Source organism: Tupaia chinensis, unplaced genomic scaffold (assembly GCF_000334495.1).
Source record: "Tupaia chinensis unplaced genomic scaffold, TupChi_1.0 Scaffold000415_1, whole genome shotgun sequence".
Classification (NCBI taxonomy): domain Eukaryota; kingdom Metazoa; phylum Chordata; class Mammalia; order Scandentia; family Tupaiidae; genus Tupaia; species Tupaia belangeri.
The window spans coordinates 157,144-180,934 of NW_006159920.1; the positions used below are offsets into that span (position 1 = coordinate 157,144).

A 23,791-nucleotide genomic window follows, 5' to 3' on the forward strand; every position below is an offset into this window, starting at 1 on the left:
CCCCCAAAAAAAAAAAAAAGTTGAAAGGAAAAAAGCTACTTAGATTAGATTTCCTACCATAACTGAATTTGCTTTTGCCCTTTTTAAGCATTACACTGCTTTATACGTGTTTATGAACACGGGAACAAAAATAAGGAATTAGGCGCTGTTCATATATGTATATATGTGTATATATATAATATATATATATTAGCTATAGGAAATAATGTCAGTTGACTGAGGTTCAGTGTAGGTTTCTCTCGTGTTTAGACTACAGCTTCTTCAGAGAGTCTAAAAACTGAGTCTATTCGTGTTTCACACAAATAAAAAAGGGGAAGAAAATCCCTTACACAGATTTTGTATAATATGACATGGTTAAACATTTTTCTCATGTAGTGCTTTTGCAACTGAAGAATGCACATGCAGTACTTTGTGTCTGATGTTGATTTTTAACTCTGAGATGTAACACCTTCCCACTTTTTTACCATTAAAAATTGGTAAGTATTGGGACCAGCAGGTGGTATAATACTTACTTGTTGGATTCGCACATGATCCACCTTGCTTTGAGTCCTGGACCCAGAGGAGGCTTGAAACTCACACCTTAGGCTTGTGTCTGCATGCCCCAGATCCTAGAGGACAAGGGAGGAGAAAAGATTGCCCCATGGCGGTCCACTCTGGGGGATGATTTCTGTCTCTCTATGTCTCTCTGGTGAGCATACACACCCTATAGCAAAAAAAAAAAAAAAAAAAAAAAAATTTGATACTGCATATATTTTTTTCAAAAAGTTTTTTAAAATTTATTTCTTTTTTTATATACATTCAATCGTGTTGTTTAGCTTACAATGTGAGCATTTCAATATGTGAACATTTCTCCCCCGTCCCGTTGATCAAAATATCTTCAACGGATAATACCACACTTCCCCATCCCGTCAATGTTCTATCGCCGTATCCCTTCTCCAAATGCCCTTTGTTAGGCCCCACTCCTCCACATATCCTCATCTGACATTCACACCCATCTCTTGTGTTTGTACGATACTGCATATATTGATAATTCTCTTATTTTGGAAAAATAGAACTGTTAAACTATTTCAAAAAACTATTATTTCCAAAGAAACTTGTTATAATGTAAAATGGAAGAAATTAAATGGCTGCTTAACCTCTTTTGGGCAATAGTTACACTGAATTTGTATTTTTTTAGTGAATAATATGAAAATTAGACTTTCTTGCCAAGGTGAATGTGAGCAGCCACTTGCCTTTTGTATGTGTTCTGACAGCATCAAAAATGATCATTTCTACTCCAAATATCCTGATTCTGTTGAGGAGATGGCTTTATGGCAATAGTAATTCATATTGGGGTAAATCACTTTAGTATAACTACATTAGGCCTGAAGCTAAAGAGCAAGTTGATTATGGGAGCCTAGCTCATCATCTTACCTGCCTTTTTTTTTTTGGAGAGATTTTCGCTATAGGGTGCGTGTGCTCGCCAGACAGAGAGACAGAGAGATAGAAAGCGAGAAATCACCCCCTAGGGGGGATGGTCACGGCGTGGGAGTCCAGCCACATAGCCATTATGCTAACTGCTGGTTCCCTCTTACTTACCTGCCTTTTTAGTACTTCCAGTGTTGAGCCTTCAAGAACTTTTTTTTGTTCCTTTTTGCCATAGAGTGCATGCACTTGCTGGAGAGAAACAGAGAGACAGAAAGAGAAGGAAAATGATAAATCATCCCCCCAGAGGGGATAGTATTACTCAAGTCTCTTCTTTCTATTCTCATGGAATTTTGTTTGTGTATACATGCTGTACACGTGTTTTTTCAAGCTGCTGGTCCAGGACTCAAAACCATGAAGTCAACTTTGTGGGATTCACCTGCTTTATCCACGCTGCCACCTGCTGGCCCAAGAAATATTTTATTAGCTAATAAAACCCAAGAGTACTCAAGAAAAATAGTAAGTAGTCTCAGAAAGTTTTTCCTTCCTGTGCTTCTAATATTTAAGTATGTTATTACTCGTAGTTTAATAGTTTCTATATATAAAACATATTTTTTGCTGACTGACATTTTATCTGGTAAAAAAGGTTAAAAAAAGATGAAAAGGTCCAGCAGGTGGCGTGGTGGTTAAGGGCTCTGGAAAATAATTATTTTATTTAACTTTATTTATAAAGTTATAAATAATTAGTACAATAATACAGTCGGAATTTTTTTTTAATTTTATTTTTGGTATAGGACGTGTGCGCTCACCAGAAAGACAGAGAGAGACAGAGAGACAGAAAGCGAGAAATCACCCCCCAGGGGGATGGCCATGCCACAATCCCTTCTCCTCCATTCTCCTCTTGGGATCTTGGGCATGCATGCACACGCGCCCTGCGGTGAGTTTAAGCCGCGGGGTCTGAGACTTGAACCACGGCCAATTACATGGGAGTCCAACGACATAGCCATTATGCTAACTGCTGGTCCCAGTCTGAATTGTTTCAAAGTTAGTGCTGATAATATAATTTCTTAAGTGTTCATTATTTGCTGTCCATCATGTTAGGTGTTTTAAAATACATTGCATTGTTAAATACACACAACAGCCCGTGGACCGAATATTGTAATCTTTACATGTAAGGAATCACTCAAAGAAAGTCATACAGCTAGTATTATTGGTAGAATTTCATCTTAACTCTTCCTTTCCACCATACCATGCAGCTTTCCCATGTGCAAATAGGTAATACCGTTCTCGTTTTTTTTTTTATTCTTTTCTTTTTCTTTTCCTTTTTTTTCTTTTTTCTTTCTTTCTTTCTTTCTTTCTTTCTTTCTTTCTTTCTTTCTTTCTTTCTTTTTTTTTTTTTGAGAGCTATAATGTGTGCGCACTCACCAGTTGAGAGCTATAAGGTGTGTGCACTCACCAGAAAGACAGAGAGGGATAGAGAGACAGAGAGAAATCACCCCTCCCCCCTGTGTGTGGGGGGGAGGATGGCCACGCCGCAATCCTTTTTCCTCCATTCTTCTCTCAGGATCTTGGGCACACACGCACTCACGCCTGGGGTGAGTTTAAGCCAACAGGTCCGGGACTTGAACCACGGTCCACTACATGGGAGTCCAGCGACATAGCCATTACGCCAACTGCTGGTCCCTAGGTAACACTATTCTTGTTTTTACAGTTAGTGAAACCAAGAGATGTTTTAATAATTTGCTCAAAGACCTGTAGCTCAAGGGAATGGGAGAGATGTTAGCCATCATTTAAGCCTATTTGGTGGTAACTCTAAGATCCTTATTTGTCTTTTTATAAACAGATAATAATGAATTCAGCCCCACCTTATGGTTGCTAAGATTTTTCTTTTTTAAAGAATTATTTTATTTAACTTTATTTATTTTAATTTGACCGGAGAGGAACAGAGTGAGTGAATAAGAGAGAGAGAGGGAAAGTGAGAAAGCAAGTCACCAGGTTTAGGACTTGAACCGTGGTCAACCATGTGGGAGTTCAGCACCTTTAACTACCACGCCACCTGCCAGCCCGTTTTGTGTGTGTGTGTGTGTGTGTGTGTGTGTGTGTTTTGGTCTATACAAAAAGGTGTATAGAAACTGTAAAGTCAAGTAAAAGTATTTGAATGCTGTTTATATCAATGTTGCCTTGCAGACTATTTTCATAATGTATAGACTGAATATGGTAGAGCTACTGACCTATAAGAATTTACATCCTAGGAAGTATATCACCCATATTGTTTATAATTGGACATGATTAGAATTTATCAGGAACATTTTCTTGAGTTTTTTCCTGTTTTTTTTTTTTTTAAACGGAAAAGAATTACTTAGGGATGGGTCACTTAATCCAGTGGACACAAAAAATTTTGAAGAAATTACAGAAGACTTTTTGAAATATGAATGTAACTTAGATTTGGCTACACAGAAATGAGAAAGAAAGCCTTTCCCCGTACTGGTGGACAGTATGCAAAAAGATTCAGAGTGTAAAGTATTGAAGTTATTTTACAGTCCATCATCCATTCCCTCGTGCGATAACAATACCCCAATTGTCCCAGGGTACCGCCCTCTCAGTTATGTGAATCCCACCCTACAACAAGTATGCACATGTCCCAGGCCTACTTAATGGGCAGTGTAGTCTATCACTTGGACGACAATGACTGTTCAGAGATGGTCACATTTCCAATGCACACATGAGTGTTAACTCTGGTTTTTTGGTTTCTTTTTTAACTATTGAGAGAGGCATACTTTGAACTCTGGATTTGCTGAGAGAATAGAATGTGAATTGATGCTTAATGAAAAGCAGAGCCAAAAAGTAAAAAGAGTGAGACCAAGTTCTTATGACAGTGTTTGAACCTTTGTATTAATAACTTTACCTGTTAGTGCTATCCCTGGACTTTCAAATTATATAAGCTGGTAAACTCCCTTTTCTGCCTAACTTGAGTAGAATTTTTGATTAAAAATAAAAAAGATCCTGACTAATAGAGTATAACTTCTTTAAATGATACTGTGATGAGGCCAAATGGTCCGAATAAATGAATGTAAGAATTTAGAATGTAAGAGCTACCATTCACGTATGAGGAAGCAAGATTGATGATAGATTGAGAGACAGGTCAACTTTCATTCAACATTTATTGACTGAAGAGACATTGGCAGTTTTAGGTATACAAAGAGGATCAGGCTCCAAGGCATCCCACCTTAAAATAAATCAAGGCATCTAATGGGGTACTAGGATAGGAACAAAAATTATTTGAATTGTATAATAGGAGAACTTCCATGTGTTAGGCATTATGCTAGGTTAATGTAAGGGGAACAAAAAAAAGAGGCCTCATGAATTTTTAAAAATTGAGTAGTATAGTTGAGTGGCTGCAGTAATAATTGAAATCTATGACAGATGAAAACCTGAAAAACAGAGATCATACTGGAAAAGGCAAATGTACAAAAGCTGATTTAATTTATTAAAAAAGAATGAAGGAGGGAACCAGCAGTTAGCGTAATGGCTATGTCGCTGGACTCCCACGTAGTCGACCGTGGTTCGTGTCCCGGACCCGGTGGCTTAAAACTCACGCCGGGCACGTGTGCGTACGTGCCCAAGATCCCGAGAGGAGAATGGAGGAGAAGGGATTGCAGCGTGACCATCCCCCCTGGGGGGTGATTTCTCGCTTTCTGTCTCTATGTCTCTCTCTGTCTGTCTGGCGAGCGCACGCTCCCTATAGCGAAAAAAAAAAAAAAAAGAATGAAGGACAAAAGGAATCAAAGATAACTATTACACTGGAGGTCTGGAAAGATAGTACTGTGGGGCCAGCAGGTGGCATAGTAGTTAAGGTGCTGACTCCCACACGGCCAACTGCAGTTCAAATCCTGGACCTGGTGGCTTAAAACTCACGGCCCAAAATCCCAAGAGGAGAATGGAGGGGAAGGAATGATTTCTCACTCTCACTCTCTCTGTCTGTCTCTTTGGTGAGTGTACATGCCCTATAGCAAAAATATTTCTTAAAAAAAAAAAAAAAAGAAAGAAGATGGTAATGCTTTTGATAATAATATTAGCTTTTAAAGAAAGCTTAACATTTTATTGAGCTTTTTAGCATATTCCCATATTATGCTAGGCTGTATATATATAAAATATGAACATACAGCAAGTATACTGAGTGGTAAGTAACTTTTTGTTGTTGTTGAGAGGTTTTTGCTGTAGGGTGCATACGCTTGCCAGAAAGAGACAGACAGAAAGAGAAATCACTCCACCCTGGGGGAGGATGGCCACGCTGCAATCCCTTCTCCTTCATTCTCCTCTTGGGATCTTGAGCACACACACACATGCACCTGGTGTGAGTTTTAAGCCACCAGGTCCAGGACTTGAACCATGTCGACTACGTGGGAGTCCAGCGACATAGCCATTACGCCAACTGCTGGTCCCCTAAGCTTCTTGAATGAAAAGGTAGAGAGTAGGAAAACTGGTCACTGACAACTGTGGTATACAGCAGCATTTAAAAAGCTAGAAAGAGGACCGGCCCAGTAACACAGTGATTAAGTGCTGTACATAGAAAGCTGGATCCCACATGGTCTGCTGCAGTTCGAAGCCCAGCCTTGGCAGCTTGAAAAACAGGCTGGGTGTGTGTGTGTGCCCTAGATCCTGACAAGTTAGAGAAATGTGGGGAAAAGGATTATGATGTGACCAACACCCCTGGAGGGGGTGTTTTTGTCTATCTCTCTCTGGCAATTGCATGCACCTTCTAGCATGAAAAAAAAAAAAGATTGGAAGAAAAATCAGCCTGAAGGGATAGGGGAAAGAAACAATTCAATAACTAGGCCTGTACTAGAATTCATAGAATTCTGAGACAGGAAGGAACCATAGTCCATAGTAAAACATCTAAGTTACTTTACAAATCAGAAGTAGGCTCAGGTTAAATGATATGTTTATATAGTGAGATGATGCTATTTCATAGAAGGCAAATAAGAGCCATAGTTGTAGCTGTAAGAAATCTCTTCTGAGTGGAAGACCGAAAACAAGAACCCAACAACTCAGCTCTGGGGAAAAGCCTACAGTTGAGTAGTGCAGAATGATTGTGCCTGGGGGGCTAAGATTACACACACACACACACACACAAATTGAGATGCAGTAGGTGAGCCAAGGTAATGCAGTGTTATTGAACCTGTGAGAATAGAGGCTTTCAAGAAGTGAATACTTGTTTCCTAGATAAGAAGAATAAGGATTACTAAAATGCCATTTAATTTTTCACTGGAGAGAGAACATGGAAGTGAGAAAGTACCTCCCAAAGGAATGGTCACACTACAGTCTCTTTTTTTGGAATTTTAGGCACACTTACATGCACACACACATACACAGTGTATTTCTCTCCTTTTTTTCTTTTTTTAAGAATTATTAATTTAATTAATTCATTAATTAATTTTAATTTGAACAGAGAGAATGAAAGTGAGAAAGCAAGCCGCCAGGTGTGGGACTTAGCTGTGGTTGGTCAGTTGGGAATTCAGTTCCCTGACCACCATGTTACCTGCTGGCCCCTCTTTTGTTTGTTTTGTTTTGTTTTAGGAGAGTTTTGCCATCGGGTGGGGGTATGTGTGCGCTAGAAAGAGAAAGAAACAGAAATCATGAAATCATCGCCCCAGGGGGTGGCCAGGCCAAATTCCTTCTCCATTCTCTTCTTGGGATTTTGGGCACACGTGCACATGCACCTGGCATGAATTTTAAGACACCATATCTCGGACGTGACCATGTGTGAATCCAGTGCCTTAACCACTATACCATCTGCTGCCCTCCCCCCTTTTAAAGGTTTTTGCCATAGGGCATATGTGAGTGATGGAGAGAGAGAGAGAGAGGGAAAATGAGAAATCATCCCCCTCTAGGGTGGGACAGATGGTCACACCACAGTCACTTGTCTTCCATTCTCCTCATGGGATTTTGAGCATGCATGCACACACACATGCCAGTGTGATTTTTTAAAAAAGAATTATTTATTTAACTTTATTCATTTAATTTTTTAATTTGATCAGAGAGAGACGCAGAGAGAGAAAGTGAGAAAGCAAGCCACCGGGTCCAGGACTTTTGAGCCGTGGTCTACCATGTGCGAGTATCCAGCGCCTTAACAGCCATGCCACCTGCTGGTCCCGCCAGTGTAATTTTCAAGCTACCAGGTCTGGGACTTGAACCGTGGTCAAACATGGGAATTCAAGTGCCTTAGCTACTATGCCACCTATTGAGCCCATCCTAGCACATTTCTTAAGCCTGTAGGTCCAAGACTCAGACCATGCAGTTGGCCACGTATAATATAGCTGCTTTTTTTTTTTTTTTTAGAAGTTTTCGCTATAGGGCACGTGCGCTCACCAGATAGAGAGAGATATAGAGAAAGCGAGAAAGCCCCCCCCCCCCAGGGGGGATAGTCACGCCGCAATCCCTTCTCCTCCATTCTCCTCTCGGGATCTTGGGCACGCATGCACACGCGCCCGGCGTGAGTTTTAAGCCACCGGGTCCGGGACGCGAATCACGGTTGACTACGTGGGAGTCCAGTGACATAGCCATTACGCTAACTGCTGGTTCCCATAATATAGCTGCTTTAAGCACCATACCATGGGCTCGGCTCTAGCATTTTTACTACTTGATAAACAATATAAAAAAATAGAGATCTGTTGAGGCCCACTCACTGCATGAGTTGTTAAGGCAGCTGGGTCCCACATGGCCAGCTGTGCTGTTTGAGTTCTGGACCCATGGCTTAAGAAACAGTAATATTCCCTGGCATTTGATAGAAAGTGGTCAGATATGGAGGATCTATTGCTGAGTGAAGTAAGCCAGGCTATGAAAGAAAGATATTGTATGTATCCACTCAATATATACCGACTATCCGCACTCTATGGTAGAGAGCAAAAAATTGGAGGACATAAAAGCAGTGAAGGTACTTAATGAGAATAGGACAGTGTGGAATGGGGTAAGTGAAGAGAAGAGGATAGAGAAAGATAGCAAGAGAGCAATAGAGAGGCAGGACGTTAGTGAGAAACAGATATGGCTTATTACCTGTTGATGATGACATGTATAGTATTCTCAACTGGATTGGTCTGAGAAGTATTTCATGATGGGCAAAGTCTTTTTACAAGCAAAATGAGAAATAGTGATTGACTGTTTTAAAAAAAATAGAATAATAATAATAATGATTGGGGAAAACATAGAAAAGATATTGAATGTTGAAGCGGGGAGATTAAGGTCTCTGTATTGACTGACATGCATGGCATTCCCTTTTGAAAAAGCACTGTAATACACTGTAAAGTTATATGTAATCCAATGTAATATGAAGAAGATTATGATGATAATAAAAGAAAAAAGAAAAAAAAAGAAACAGTAATACTACTGGAGAGATAAACTATTGTTAATATATTGACATGCTCTTCCAATGTTTTTAAAAATACATGTTCGTACATATATGAAAAAATGTGAGTTTTTATTATTTACTTTTTCTATCTTATACTATATTAGAAATATTGTGTTAAATTTATAAACTTTTTTTGTAGCAATTTTAATGACTGCAGAGTATTTCATCTTTGTACTTGGTCATTGAGACTATTTCTGATTTTTCATTATTATTTTATATAACTTTTATATAACTCTTTAGAAACTCTTTATTCACACCTTTTATTATTAACCTTTGGGTATATTCCTAGAAGTAGAATTAATCTAACAAATATCAATAGCATACAATTGTAAAAACTTAAAACTTACACAAAGGTAATTTAAAAGCAAAGTAAAAAATTTCCTCATAGAAACAATGTTACACATTGTAACTGGCTAGAGTTACAGGTCACCCACAAAAGTGTTTTTTAAAAAAATATGAAAGTCATCTTAACTCCTGTTTTATACTTTTTTATACTTAACCTCCAAGGTACCTACCTTTTGAGGGGGTGGGCACACACGTGTGTGTTCATGCTGAGGAGGAAGGCGTAGTGACACCTTTGTATTAAGTACCCTTGAATCAGAGAATGTCTGGGATACAGTGTTTGAAGTTGCTATGGAAGGAACTTGAAATTCTTTCTTTTCTCTAGTCCAGTTGTGTTATTTCAAATGACCAGTGGCTTAATAATATTCCATAAGTCCTTTTGGCTTTCTTTCTTCATGTTAAGATTTTTTTGTTGTTGTTGTTTTTTTTTTAGGTTTTTGCTATAGGGCACGTGCACTCACCAGAAAGACAGAGAGAGACAGAGAGACAGAAAGAGAGAAATCACCCCCCCACACACCCTGGGGATGGTTATGTCATTGGACTCCCATATAGTCAACCTGAGTTCAAGTCTGGGAGCCAGCAGCTTAGAACTCACGTGTGTGTGTGTGTGTGTGTGTCCACGCGCACAGAGATCTTGAGAATGGAGGAGAAGGGATTGCAGGGTGGCTATCACCCCTGAGGGGGGTGATTTCTTACTGTCTCAGGCAGGTACATGCACCCTATAGCAAAAATCTCTCCCTCCCCCCAAAAAACTTTAAAAGTAATTTGGCATTATCCAGTAAAGTTAAAAATGTACATGTCCTATAACTGAGAAATTTCACTTTGAGATGCATACCCCACAGAAATTTTTGTTTATATATACATATACTAGAATAAATGTCTAATTCATAGTATTATTTATATTTGACAAAATACTAGATCAGCAGAAAAGTCATGATGCATTTTTACATAGAAAAACAAAAATACGTGACTTTTCTGATGACTCAATAGAAACAACTCAAGTGACTATCTTCAGTAGAACAGATGAAGTAAGTTGTGGTATATTTATGATGGTTATTCAAAAAGTTTGTGGAAAGTACACATTATGGAATAAACCTATACATGGATTTCAAACTTTCTGTGGCACCAAAATAAACTCATGCTAACTTGTTACAACGTTTCTGAACAGGATCTAGTTTGAGGCACTAAGAAGGAAGGATAAGACAGGTTGAAGAGTCCCTGGGGCTAGCAGGTAGGATGGTGTTTAAGGTGCCGGACTTCCACATGGCCAACTATGGTTTAAGTCCCGCACCTGGTGACTTGAAACTCATACCAGGTGCATGTGTGTGCATGCCCAAAATCCTGAGAGGAGAATGGAGGAGAAGTGATGGTGGCGTGGTCGTCCCTTCTGTGTGTGTGTGTGTATGTGTGATTTCTTACTTCCCCTCTTTTGTTTCTTTCTTCTGTCTGTGGTGAAAATTCCCTATGGTAAAAATCTAAGGGGAAAAAAGGCAAGAAGAGTCCTTATCTCAGAGAATTCTGCTAAAATTGAAACAAGAATAAAATCACATTTATGGTGAAGCTCGGCTTGAAAAATGGTGAAATCGTTGAAGATTTACAAATATTTATGAGGACAGTACACTCAAAGAAATCAGCAGTTTACAAATGGATAGCTCATTTTATGAGGAGACAAGACAATTTGAAGGTAGCACCTGCAGCTGCAATCCATCCACATCAGTTTGTGAAGAAAAAAATTATTCTGGGACCAGCAGATGGTATAGCAGTTACATTGCTGGACTCTTACATGGCCAATTGCAGTTTGAGTTCTGGACCCACCCAGTGGCTTGAAACATGCCAGATGTGTGCTCATGTGTGCCCAAGATCTTGGGAGGAGAATGGATAAGGAACTGTGGCCTGGCCATCCTTCCTGGGGGATGATTTCTCACTTTTCCTCACTATGTGTGTCTCTAAAAAACAAAGAAAGAAAGAAAAAACTATTTTTGTTCATGCTCTAATTGGAGAGGACTGATGATTAACAACAGAAACAGTAACACCATAGATGTCTCAGTTGGTTCCGCTCACACAATTCTGACTGAAAAATTAAAGCAAACTTTCTGCTTAATGAGTGCTGCCAAAACTCTTGCCCACATCAGCTGCAGACAGGAGCAGAGTTGTGTTTTTTTTTTGTTTGTTTTGCCAGAGGAGGGTGAGTACTCACTGGAAACAGACGGCGAGGCAGAGGGAGAGGGGAAAAGCATCCCCAAATGATCTTTCTTTCTTTTTTTTTTTTTTTTTTTTGAGAGGTTTTTGCTATAGGGCGCTTGCGCTCACCAGAAAGACAGAGAGAGACAGAGAGACAGAAAGCGAGAAATCACCCCCCGGGGGGATGGGTACAGCTCAATCCCTTTTCCTCCTTTCTCCTCTCGGGATCTTGGGCACACACACACACGTGCCCAGCGTGAGTTTAAGCCACCGGGTCCAGACTCAAACCACAGTCAACTATGTGGGAGTCCAGCGACATAGCCATTACGCCAACTGCTGGTCCCCCCAAATTATCTTAAAAGACAAAGCACAATGGGACCAGCAGTTAGCATAATGGCTATGTCACTGAACTCCCACGTAGCCAACCACGGTTTGAGTCTCGGACCCGGTGGCTTAAAACTCACACCGGGCACGTGTGCGTGCGTGCCCAAGATTCTGAGAGGAGAATGGAAGAGAAGGGATTGCGGCTTGGCCATCCCCCGGGGGGGGGGGATTTCTTGTTTTCTATCTTCCTGTCTCTCTCTCTCTGTCTGGCAAGCGTACGCGCCCTATAGCAAGAAAATATCTCCGGAAAAAAAAAAAAAAAAGCACAATGAAAGCAGTAGTTACCAACAAGTAGAAATGGTCCGGTCAGAGCACAAGCAGATTGATCAAGAGCAAAGATCATGGCAGCAGTTTTTTGGGATGCTCAAGGCATTTTGCTTATTGACTTTCTGGAGGGCCAAAGACCAATAATATCTGCTTATTATGCAAGTGTTTTGAGAAAGTTCACTGAAGCTTTAGTGGAGATTGGGAATGCTCCACTAAAGACTCCTTGACCACAATGCTCTTGCTAATTCCTCTCATCAACAAGTGTGATTTGGCAAGAGTTTTGATGAAAAAAATCATTAGGCATCCACCTACTGTGCTATTTTGGCTCCTTTTTGTTTCCTAATCTTCAATCTGTAAAGGGCACACATTTTTTCTTTAGTTAATAATTTTAAAAAGGCTACATTGACATGGTTAAATTTCCAAGACCCTCAGTTCTTCAGAATAGAACAAATGATTGGTATCACCATTTACAAAAGTGCCTTTAACTTGATAGAGTTTGAGTTTATAAATAAAGTTTACATTTTTAAAATTCTGTTTTTATATTAAATATTTGAAGTCCTCATATATAATTCATAGTCCCAGGAGTGGTGAATTAGTCCATTTTGTGCTGCTGTAATAAGATACTATAGATTGGGCAAGTCATAATGAACAGAAATTGACAAAGTTCTGGAGGTGGGAAGTCCAAGTTTAAGGGACTGGCATCCATTGAGGGCCTTCCTGTTGTGTCATAACATAGTGGAAGACAGGACATGGCAGATGGGCAAAGAGGGATAGAGAAAGAGGAGATGAATCTACTCCCACAATGACAGCATTATTCCATTAATGAGGTCAGAGCCCTGTTGTGTCATAACATAGTGGAAGACAGGACATGGCAGATGGGCAAAGAGGGATAGAGAAAGAGGAGATGAATCTACTCCCACAATGACAGCATTATTCCATTAATGAGGTCAGAACCCTCATGACCTAAACTTTTTTAGGTTTCTGCCATAGGGGCATATGTGTTGTGGAGAGATCCAGAGATAGGGAAAGTAAGAAACACCCCAGAGGGGATGGCCATGCCACAATCCCTTCTCCATTTTCTTCCTGGGATTTTGGGCATGCATGCATATGTGCCTGGTATTATTTTCAAGCTGCAGGGTCTAGGAACCTCCATTGGCCATGTGGTAGTCCAGCACATTAGCCATCACACCACCTGCTGACCCCCAATCAGAGACAATTTAACTTACTCCTTTCTGAATTGGATGCCTTTTATTTCTTTATCCCTCCTCCCCCCAGTTATTCTGGCTATTACTTCCAGTAATGTTGTTAAATAAAAGTGGTTACAAGGGGCATTCTTATCTTGGTACATGCCTCCTTTGGTATCATAAATCCAGGATTCAGACCTTTTTTTTTTTTAAGAGGTTTTTGCTATAGGGCGCATGCACTTGCCAGAAAGACAGAGAGACAGAAAGCGAGAAATCACTCCCCAGGGGGGATGGCCACACCGCAATCCCTTCTCCTCTTGGGATCTAGAGCATGCATGTACACGTGCCCAGCATGAGTTTAAGCCACCAGGTCCGGGACTCGAACCGCGGTTGGCTACATAGAAGTCCAGCGACATAGCCATTATGCCAACTGCTGGTCCCTCAGACCTTCTTTGATTGGTATCATAGAGGATAAGAGAGATGATGTTACATGTGCTAAGTGTTGGTCCCCCATAGTATAATTAGTGGTGTTATAACAATTTCAAGGCCTTTGAGAAATTTCAAAATAGATTCCTTAATTTGCTAATAAAAGGAATAAAACAAGCTTTAAACTCCTTATAGTGAAGTAGGCTTTCCATGTTCATTCAATATATATACAACTTTGAAAATTATACAAGTCTCAACTTTTTAAGGAGAAATAAGCCTAGTAACATGGTGATGCCTTTTGTTTTTAAGAGATAAATTTTTGCTATAGGGCGTGTGCACTCACCTGAGAAACAGAGACAGAAAGCGAGAAATCACCCCTCAGTGGAGATGGCCACACCACAGTCCTTTCTCCTGCATTCTCATCTTGGGATTTTGGGCATGCATGCACATGCACCTGGCGTGAGTTTTAAGTCACCAGGTCTGGGACTTGAACCGTGGTCAGCCATGTGGGAATTCATTGATGTAATCATTATGCCATCAACAACAAATTTGTTGTTTCTAGTAACAAGTGATAAAGCCTATTGGTTCTCAGTGTTTGGTGTGCATAAAATCATCTGTTGCATTTTTTAAAATTTTGCATTCCTGGGGTAGACTCCTAAGAGAGTCTAATTCAGGAGATTTGGAACAGGGTCCAATAAGCTATATGTATATATTTTTAAAGAATTATTTTATTTAACTTTATTGATTATTATTTTAATATTTTCAGAGAGAGAGAGAGAGAGAAAATGAGAAGCCAAACCTCCAGGTCCAGGACTCAAACCGCAGTCGGCCATTTGGGGGTCTAATGCCCTTAACCACTATGCCACCTGCCAGCCCCCTCATTAAGCTATATTTTAAACCAGCAACCTGATGGTTCTAGGTGCTGTGATCAATAATCACCATTTGAGAAATACTTCTTAGACTTTGCTACTTCAAAATTTACTTAGGAGGGATAGTCATTTTTCACATTCTATTCCATGGCATGCCATTATATGAATTCAGAGTATCTTGTGAGAAATGCAGAATTGCAGACCTCATATCAGAATTAGAATCTGCATTTCTAGTATAGCTTGATTAACATTGCTCTGAAATTTATCAGGTAATCAAAGTTGCTTTTTTACCCCAGACAATCTCTGAATAAAGTAAATAGTTAATCCTCCTAATCTAACCCTATACAATAGGAGGGATCAAATTGAGTACTGTCAACACTCATCTATTTTAAAAAGGGAGAAGGACCCATGTTGGGGGTGCAGTAGGCAAAGAAGAAAGTTATGATACCAAATTATCTTATTCTCAGGCTATGGCATGCTAGGCACCTCACAGATATATATATATATATATATATATGGCTAGAGTTAAATGTAGTGTTGGCAGGTTTTTTTGGACTGCATCTTAACTCATCTAAGTCCCTGCCTAACTTCAGGTAAAAAAAAGCTTTAGTATGGTAACCTGGTAAGTGCAGTGAGGATCCACAGTGCAGAAAACCTAGCTTGTATATATAACTCCTTCTTGAGTTACCTTCTCCCCACTTCTGTTCTAAGAATTGAGACTTTCTGTCCAAAATTATATCAGAAGCAGGCTCTATTTCTCATTGATACATTTGTTTCTTTTCCTTTTTTAAATAATTATTTAATTTTTTATTCATTTATTTTAATTTGACCAGAAACACATAGAGAGAGAGAGAGAGAAAACAAGCCACCAGGTCTAGGATTTGAACTGTGGTCAGCCATGTGGGAGTGTCCAGCACCTTAACCACATGCTACCTGCTGGTCCTCCCCCTTTTTTAAAAAAAGAGATTTTTACTATAGAATGCATGCAGGCTCACCAGAGAGAAACAGACAGAGAAATAACACCCCCCTTTCTGGGGGGTGGTCACGCGAGCAATCCCTCCATTCTTCTCTTGGGAGTTTGGGCACGCACTCACATGCGCCCACTGTGAGTTTGAGGCCTCCAGATCTGGGCCTTGGACCACAGTCCGCTATGTAGGAGTCCAGTGAGGTAACCATTATGCCATCCGCTGGTCCCTATGCATTTATTTCTGATACCTGTTTTTAGAAGATTGTTCCTTGGGACCAGCAGTTGGTGTAATGGCTATGTTGTTGGACTCCCATGTAGTCAACAGGGTTTTGAGGCTGGAACCTGGTGGCTTAAACTCACGCCGGGCACATGTGTGCGCGCCCAGGATCCCAAGAGGAGAATGGAGGAGAAAGGATTGCGGGGTGGCCATCCCCCCTGGGGGTTGATTTCTCACTTTCTGTCTCTCTCAGTGCAGGCAGCCTAAAGCAAAAACCTCTCAAAAAAAAGAAATAGAAGATTGTTTCTTACTCAATTGCTTTTCTTGTTACTAAACATTCTTGTGTCGGATCAACAATAGCCATCATAGGTTTGTTAATTTTGCTCTTTTGTTATAGTATTTGCAGTTTGTAAAAACTTCCAACATAACAAACAGAACTTAAAGACATTTTCCTTAGAATCTATGTCATGATTATCTACTCACTTTTTTCACAGAAGGCTTTTTTTTTTTTTTTTAAGAGAGTTTAGGGCGCACGGGCTCACTAGAGAGAGCGAGAGAGTGAGAAATAACCCTGAGGAGATGGCCATGCCATAGTCTTCTTTTGGGATTTTGGGCGCTCGTGTGCACGTGCCCTGTGTGTTTTAAGCCACTGGGTCCAGATTCGCACTGCGGTCAGCCATGTGGGAATCCAGTGCCTTAAGCACTTATACCACCTACTGGTTTTGAGAAGGCAATTTTTAATAATAAAGTGTTGATTTTTTTCATAACACCCTCCACAGTACCTTTTCTTTTTTTGCCTCATGAATCTTAAAGATTGGGATGTTTACAAGTGTTTGTATCTGATGTAGTCCATATTTACACATCACTGCCTAAACCATGTGTGTGACAAACATCTTTTTTACTCCAGAATTGCTTCTGAAAACTTGGAAATCACTTTTTTTTTTTTTTTTGAGAGGTTTTTACTATAGGGCACATGCACCCACCAGAGACAGAGAGACAGAAAGCGAGAAATCACCCCCTAGAGGGGATGGCCACGCTGCAGTTCCATCTCCTCCATTCTCCTCTCGAGATCTTGGGCATTCACGCACACGCACCCTGCGTGAGTTTAAGCCACCGGGCCCGGGACTCGAACTGCGGTCAACTACATGGGGGTCCAGCAATATAGCTATTACGACAACTGCTGGTTCCTGGAAATCACATTTTAAGAACAAAAGATTTTATAGGTCTATTTTGTTTCTTCTTCTCCAAGTAAAGTTTGTTATCCTTAAGGAACCTTTGTTCCTTTCAATGAACAATAGGATACAGGATTATAGCCTATCTACTAAAGCCTATTTCTGTATCATTTCACATGGCAACTGATACAAGACTGGAAGACATCAGGGACAGCTTAGATTATTTCATGTCAGGGAGCAGAAGCCTTTCTTAATTAAGCATGTGGTCAATTATTTTAAAAATATTTTAATAATTATTTATTGAATTTTTTTGATAGGTTTTTGTTATAGGGTGTGTGCGCTTGCCATATAGAGACAGAAAGCAAGAAATCACCCCCCAGGAGGGATGGCCACACCGCCATCCCTTCTTCTCTATTACCCTCTTGGGAACTTGGGCACGCATGCACACGCACCCGGCATGAGTTTAAGCCACCAGGTCCAGGACTTAAACTGCGGTTGACTACAAGGAAGTCCAATGACATAGCCATTACACCAACTGCTGGTCCTGAAATTTATTTATTATTCTTCAATTTGACCAGAGAGACAGAGACGGAGAGTGAGAAAGCCAGCTGCCAGGTCTAGGAATCAAACTGCAATCAGCCATGTGGGAGTTCAGTACCTTAAATACCATACCACCTACTGGCCTTCAATATTTTGTTTTGTTTTTAGTTGTTTGTCATAGGGCACATGCACTTGCCAGAGACAGAAAGAGGGAAAGTGAGAAATCACTTCCCAGGGAGATGACCATATCACAGTCTCTTCTCATCCATTCTCTCAGGATTTTGGGCACATGCACATGTATCCAGCATAATTTTCAAGCTACCAGGTCCAGGACTTGAACTGTGGTTAACCATGTGGGAGTCCAGTGCCTTAACCACCATGCCACCTGCTGGCCCCAAATGTGGTCAATTCCCTTTTGACCAAAGTTTTTTCTCATCTAAATATAAAAGCTTTTGAACTGATATTTATTTCCTATTCTGAGTTACTAGCTTTTCCTCACTTTTATGTATAATATAGTAATATAAATATATGTTTTGAGTGAAAATACTATGAAAAATTTTAGAAATATTAATATTTAAATGCCAACTTGTAAGTATTTGTTTTCAGTAAATCTCATTTTTGTGATGCAATAGAACTTCAATTTACCATCTAATTTCTTTTTTTTATTTTATGATTTACATTTAATATTTTACATCTGTATAGTACACAATATAGTTTTTACTTTTTCTTTAAAATTTATTGTAATTTTTGATTTACATATAATCATTTCACACCTTTATAAAGTATATAATGAAAGCATGTATACTGGACCAGTATGTGACTTGGTGGTTAAGTCGTTGGACACTCCCACATGGCCAACTGTGGTTTGAGTTCCTGACCTGGTGGCTTGCTTTCTCACTTTCCCTCTCTCTCTGTCTCTCTGGTTAAATTAAAATAATAAAATGAATAAATAAAATTAAATAATTTTTTTTTAAGGTTTTTACTATAGGGCACGTGAGCTCGCCAGATAGACAGAGAGAGACAAAGACAAAAAGCCAGAAATCACCCCCTGCAGGGGATGGCCACGCTGCAATCCCTTCTCTTCCATTCTCCTCTCGGGATCTTGGGCACGCATGCACATACACCTAGTGTGAGTTTAAGCCACTGGGTCTGGGACTAGAACCATAATCAACTACATGGGAGTCCAGCGACATAGCCATTATACCATCTGCTCATCCCAAATAATTCTTTTTTTAAAAAAGTATGTACACTATGTGTAATAAACATGTGGATATTCAGCATTTAACATATTGTGTTGTGAAGATTTGAAAACTGCTCCAACCGTTATTCTGCAAGTATGTACTGAGTTATCTATGATGCTCTTTACTGTGAGATACAATTCTTTTTTTTTTTTTTTTTGAGAGGTTTTTCACTATAGGGCACATGTGCTCGCCAGACAGACAGAGAGAGACATAGAGACAGAAAGCGAGAAATCACCCCCCAGGGGGGATGGTCACGCTGCAATCCCTTCTCCTCCATTCTCCTCTCAGGATCTTGGGCACACATGCACATGCGCCTGGCTTGAGTTTTAAGCCACCGGGTCCGGGACACGAACCGTGGTCGACTATGTGGGAATCCAGTGACATAGCCATTATGTTAACTGCTGGTTCCCACTGTGAGATACAATTCTAAAGAAAAACATATTGAATAAAAATAAGGCAACAGGGGCCAGCAGGTGATTAAGGGCGCTGGACCTCCCACATGGCTGACCACAGTTCAAGTCCCAGACCTCAGGGCTTGCTTTCTCGCTTTCTCTGTCTCCATCCCCCTACCCTACATGTCACTTTCTGGCCAAATTAAAGTAAATTAATAAATGGATAAATAAAGTTAAATAATTCTTTGAAAAAAAATCAGGCAGCAAATGATTTCATAAATTAACAAAGAAAATGTTAACATAGCCAATGAAAGATGATTTTGCAATTTCCTTGTAGAAGACTGTGGGAGATGAGTTTATAATCTGAAAAAAATCTGTGGGTATCAATCATTGGTCCAGATACAGATAGTTAAAATTGTATATAACAATAGCTCATTGGGACGAGATTGAACACTTTTACTCACACACTGAGAATTCTTGTAAGGCCATAGTACTGTACTGTGCATAAAGAAATAAATCCTTGAAAAGGCAAAGATAAAATAAAATAGAAAGAGATATTTTAAAGTGAAGACATAGTAAAGCCAGTGATTTGGTGACTTACAGGCTTTACAGAGTTCTTGATTTCAACCTTTTTTAAAATTTCTTCCAAAGAAAGACTCAGCCATGTGTAACATTTTAGACTTTTCCTCTTTTAGCTACTTTTATACAATGAGTAATGGTTATAATAAATATATGAATTGAAACTTGTAGGGACAACTCTCTATTAAATAATTGGTAACTCTGTATTTAAACCTGCTTATGTGTAATATAATTGAATCTGTATTTAGTCCCAACATTCAATTTATTATCAAAATATGTGGACGACTTTTTTTTTTCTAGTCATTGTATGTTCTATTTGTCTTCCTTTCGCTTTCCTGGTATAGTAGTCTATTAAGTATATCCTGAAGAGCCAGTTTCATTTTAGTGAATTCTATCAGCATTTGTTTATCTGGGAATGATTTTATTTCTCCTTCCCATTTGAAGAATAATCTTGCCAGGTATAGTACTCTTAGCTGAAATTTGCTTTTCTTTCAGAGTTTTAAATATGTCTTCCCATGCTTTCCTTGCCTGAATTGTTTCAGTTTAGCCATCTGCTGTTAGTCTAATGGGGTAACCTTTGTAAGTACCTTGGTGTTTCTCTCTTGCCATTTTTAAAATATTGTTTTTGTCTTTGATTTTTACCAATTTGGCTATGATATGCCTTAGAAAGTATCTTCTTATGTTTTATCTATTTGATGTCCTTTGTGTCTCCTGAATTTAGGTGTCCACATGCCTCTCTAAATTTCTAAATTTGGGACATTTTCAGCTAATATATTAGGGAAGACGGTTTTGGTGTTTTTGTTTTTGTTTTTGAAAGATGTTTTCTATGCCTTCATCTGTCTCTTCACCATCTAGAACACCTATTATGCAGGTGTTTGACCGTTTAGTGTTGTCTAAGATTTCCCATATATTGTCCTCATTTTTAAAGGTTATTCATTTTGGTTGCTTGGGTTAAATTTTAGGCTTTGTCTTAAAGGTCAGAGGTTCTTTCTGCATGGTCTAATCTGCTGTGGATACTTTTGAGGGAGGTTTTGATTTCCTGCATTGTATTCTTTATCTCCAGAAATTCTGTTTGATTCAAGTACTAGAAGGATTATTCTCACCTCCTGGAATTGATTATCTGTTTTTTCTCTCTCTTTTTTTAAGAATTATTTAACTTATTTATTCACTTATATTAATTTCACCAGAGAGGGACAGAGAGAAAGAGAAAGTGAGAAAGCAAGCCACTAGGTCCAGGACTCAAACCACAGTCGACCATGTAGGAGTCCAGCACCCTTAGCTACCACACCACCTGCTGGCCCCAGATGATCTGTTTTCTCTTACATCTCATCGAGTTTTATTACCGTGAATATTCTGAATTATTTTTTCTGACATTTCTGTCATCTCCTGTGTTTTATCCATTTTTGGTGAGGAGTTATAATCTTCTAAAGGGGAGGTATTTCCTGATTTTCTCCTATTTCTTGGGGCTCTGCTTTCATTTTTATTCATCTGATGATATACTCACTTCTTCTGATTTCTTTGGAGTATGTTTCTGTAGCTGTGTTCTCCTGCACACCTCTATGATACACGTAAGCTCTGTGCCAGTTTCCCTTCTCTGCTACGGGTGGAAGTGTGGAATCCATGCTAGGAATTTTTGGTTCAGGTTTTCAGAGGGGTGTATCTTTCCTTTTACTGCTAAAGAAATGATGGAGAAAGAATTCCTCCAGAGTCTCCTATTTTTAGGTATTTGATTCTTGTATACCCAAACCTGACTGCTCCCAGCAGGAGGGTGGTGGGAGGTCCCTCCTGATGAGTTCAAGCAGAATGGAATCAGCATATGTGTCAGCTTCTACCTTCTATATCTGGGATTGCAGGGTCTCCATGTTGCTCCTTTCTCTGAGATTGCAGGAACCAGGTACTGGTTCTTGAAGGTGGGAAGAGTCCCTCCTTCCCATAGTAGCTTGAGGTCAGAGTGGTCCTTGCTTATGAGCGCAAGTCCAGCAGGCTGGCTTGGGTCTGCCTGTTGGTTCTTCTATCTCTGGGATTGCAGTCTCCCTATTCTTCCTTTTATTGGGGTCATGTTTCTTAAAAAGTTTATGTTGGACCAGCTGGCAGCATGGTGGTTGGGTGGCTAGATCTGATGTGGCTGATTCCACAGTTTGAGTCCCATACCTGGTGGCTTGAGAAAAAATGCTGGGCATTCATGCCTGTGTGCCCAAAATTTTGGAAGGAGGAAGAAATGGAGAGGATGATTATGGCATGGCCATCCCCCTTTGGAGTGTGCTTCTTACTTTGTCCCCCCTCCCCCCCATTTTTCTCTGACAAGTGCACACACCCTCTGGCAAATTGAAATAAATAGTTTACTTAGTCATGTCTTCTGAGAGAGAAAGAGAGAAACAGAAAGACAGCAACCTCAGCAGAGTCCTCGTGCCATGGTGGAGCCCCAGCTCTCACTAGCCCCAGATAATAGACAAATCATACTCAAGGAGATCTCAGGACTTGAACCAGCAACCTTCCTCTGTGGGATTGCCTCACAGAGGGATTTTACTACTGTGCCACTGCCTCAACAGCTGGTCTTTTAATCAGTTTTCCAGGTCAGTTCAATGCATGCAAGTTTGATAGCCACTAATACAGAATATAGAAAATCTCATGATAATTATTACAGTTTAGTAATGAACTTTCCCTAACAGATTCAGAATATTAATTAATTTTGACACTTTACAAGCTAAGGGATTTCCAATTCTGGAGGACCAATATTTTTAAATCTTCATGGTTACAGCTGTATATTTTGAAGGCCTAATATCGGGTCATTATATTCATTATGACATATGATCCAGTACATTACTGGTCGCTGTATAGAAATGTATACTTGGGGGACCAGCAGTTAGTGTAATGACTATGTCACTGGACTCTCACGTAGTCGACCGTAGTTCACGTCCTGAACCCGGTGGCTTAAACTCACGCCAGGCCCACGTGCATGCGTGCCTAAGATCCCGAGAGGAGAATGGAGAAGGGATTGCGGCGTGGTGGCCATCCCCTCTGGGGGGTGATTTCTCGCTTTCTGTCTCTGTCTCTCTCTGTCTGGCGAGCACACACGCCCTAGCAAAAACCTCTCCAAAAAAAAGAAAAAAGAAAAAGGAAACGTATACTTGGTTATATCCTTCCCTTCCCTAACACCCATGCTTTTTTTTTTTTTTTTTAACTTTTAAATCTTCCCTTTTTAGGAACCATTTGGGTAGGGAAGAAGAGGCACTAATCATAATATGAAAACATTATTAAAAGTTTTGTTAAATACTTTTTAAAAATAATGATTTCGCCCCCTAAAATGAAAGGAATAAAAATCCCAGGAGATTTTGAAGGTGGAGAAGAAAACATGAATAAGACTCAGGAAAATAGCTCTCATCTCTTCGCATTTTATATATGTATGTATGTATATGGATGTAGGTGTAATTTTTTTAATAAACCTATAGTCAAGCACTGATTTTTCAACCCATTATAATTTTTTGACCTTCCTATCTTAAGAGCTGAAAGGAAATACAGCCAAGTGACATGGCAGTGTGTAAGTATACCATGTTAACTAACCTATAATTCCTATGGGTAATATTTAGTAAACATCTCTGTGGCTGAAGAAGTGTAATGATGGTGTCTAATATTTGTATTAAATAGTATCTCTTACAGAAATCTTGGGACCAGCAGTTAGCGTAATGGCTATGTTGCTGGACTCCCATGTAGTCAACCATGGTTCGAGTCCTGGACCCAGTGGCTTAAACCCACGCCAGGCATGTGTGCGTGCGTGCCCAAGATCCCGAGAGGAGAATGGAGGAGAAGGGATTGCAGTGTGGCCATCTCCCCAATGGGGTGATTTCTTGCTTTCTGTCTCTCTCTGTCTTTCTGGCAAGCGCATGCGCTCTATAGCAAAAACCTCTAAAAAAAAATCTTTAATTTTTACTAGGATAAAAGAGTTGTCTATCACATTCCTGTTCTTAGCATTTAAAAATAATTATAGTGTTTTGTACAGAAGAGTTAGTATACTTATGCATTGGCTTTGAATTCAGAGAAATCTAAGTTTGAGTTTCAATTTAGTCATTTACTAGCTTTGTGTGACCCATAGACAAGTTTCCTAGCTTTCCTAAATAGCAGGTTTTTCACATGTGCAGCGTGTACCTCATAAGGAGACCAGAGCCACGTAGAGCAATACACAAAGATTTCAGTGCCTATGTGCTTAAGCCGACATTAACTTCC

The 23,791-nt window shown here is 39.7% G+C and overlaps 1 protein-coding gene across 3 annotated transcripts in view; it reads left to right on the forward strand.

The window, feature by feature from the left end:
- LRCH3 (leucine rich repeats and calponin homology domain containing 3) overlaps nucleotides 1-23,791 on the forward strand; it is a gene marked incomplete at its 5' end in the record, with an annotated part of 135,469 nt that overhangs the window by 706 nt on the left and 110,972 nt on the right.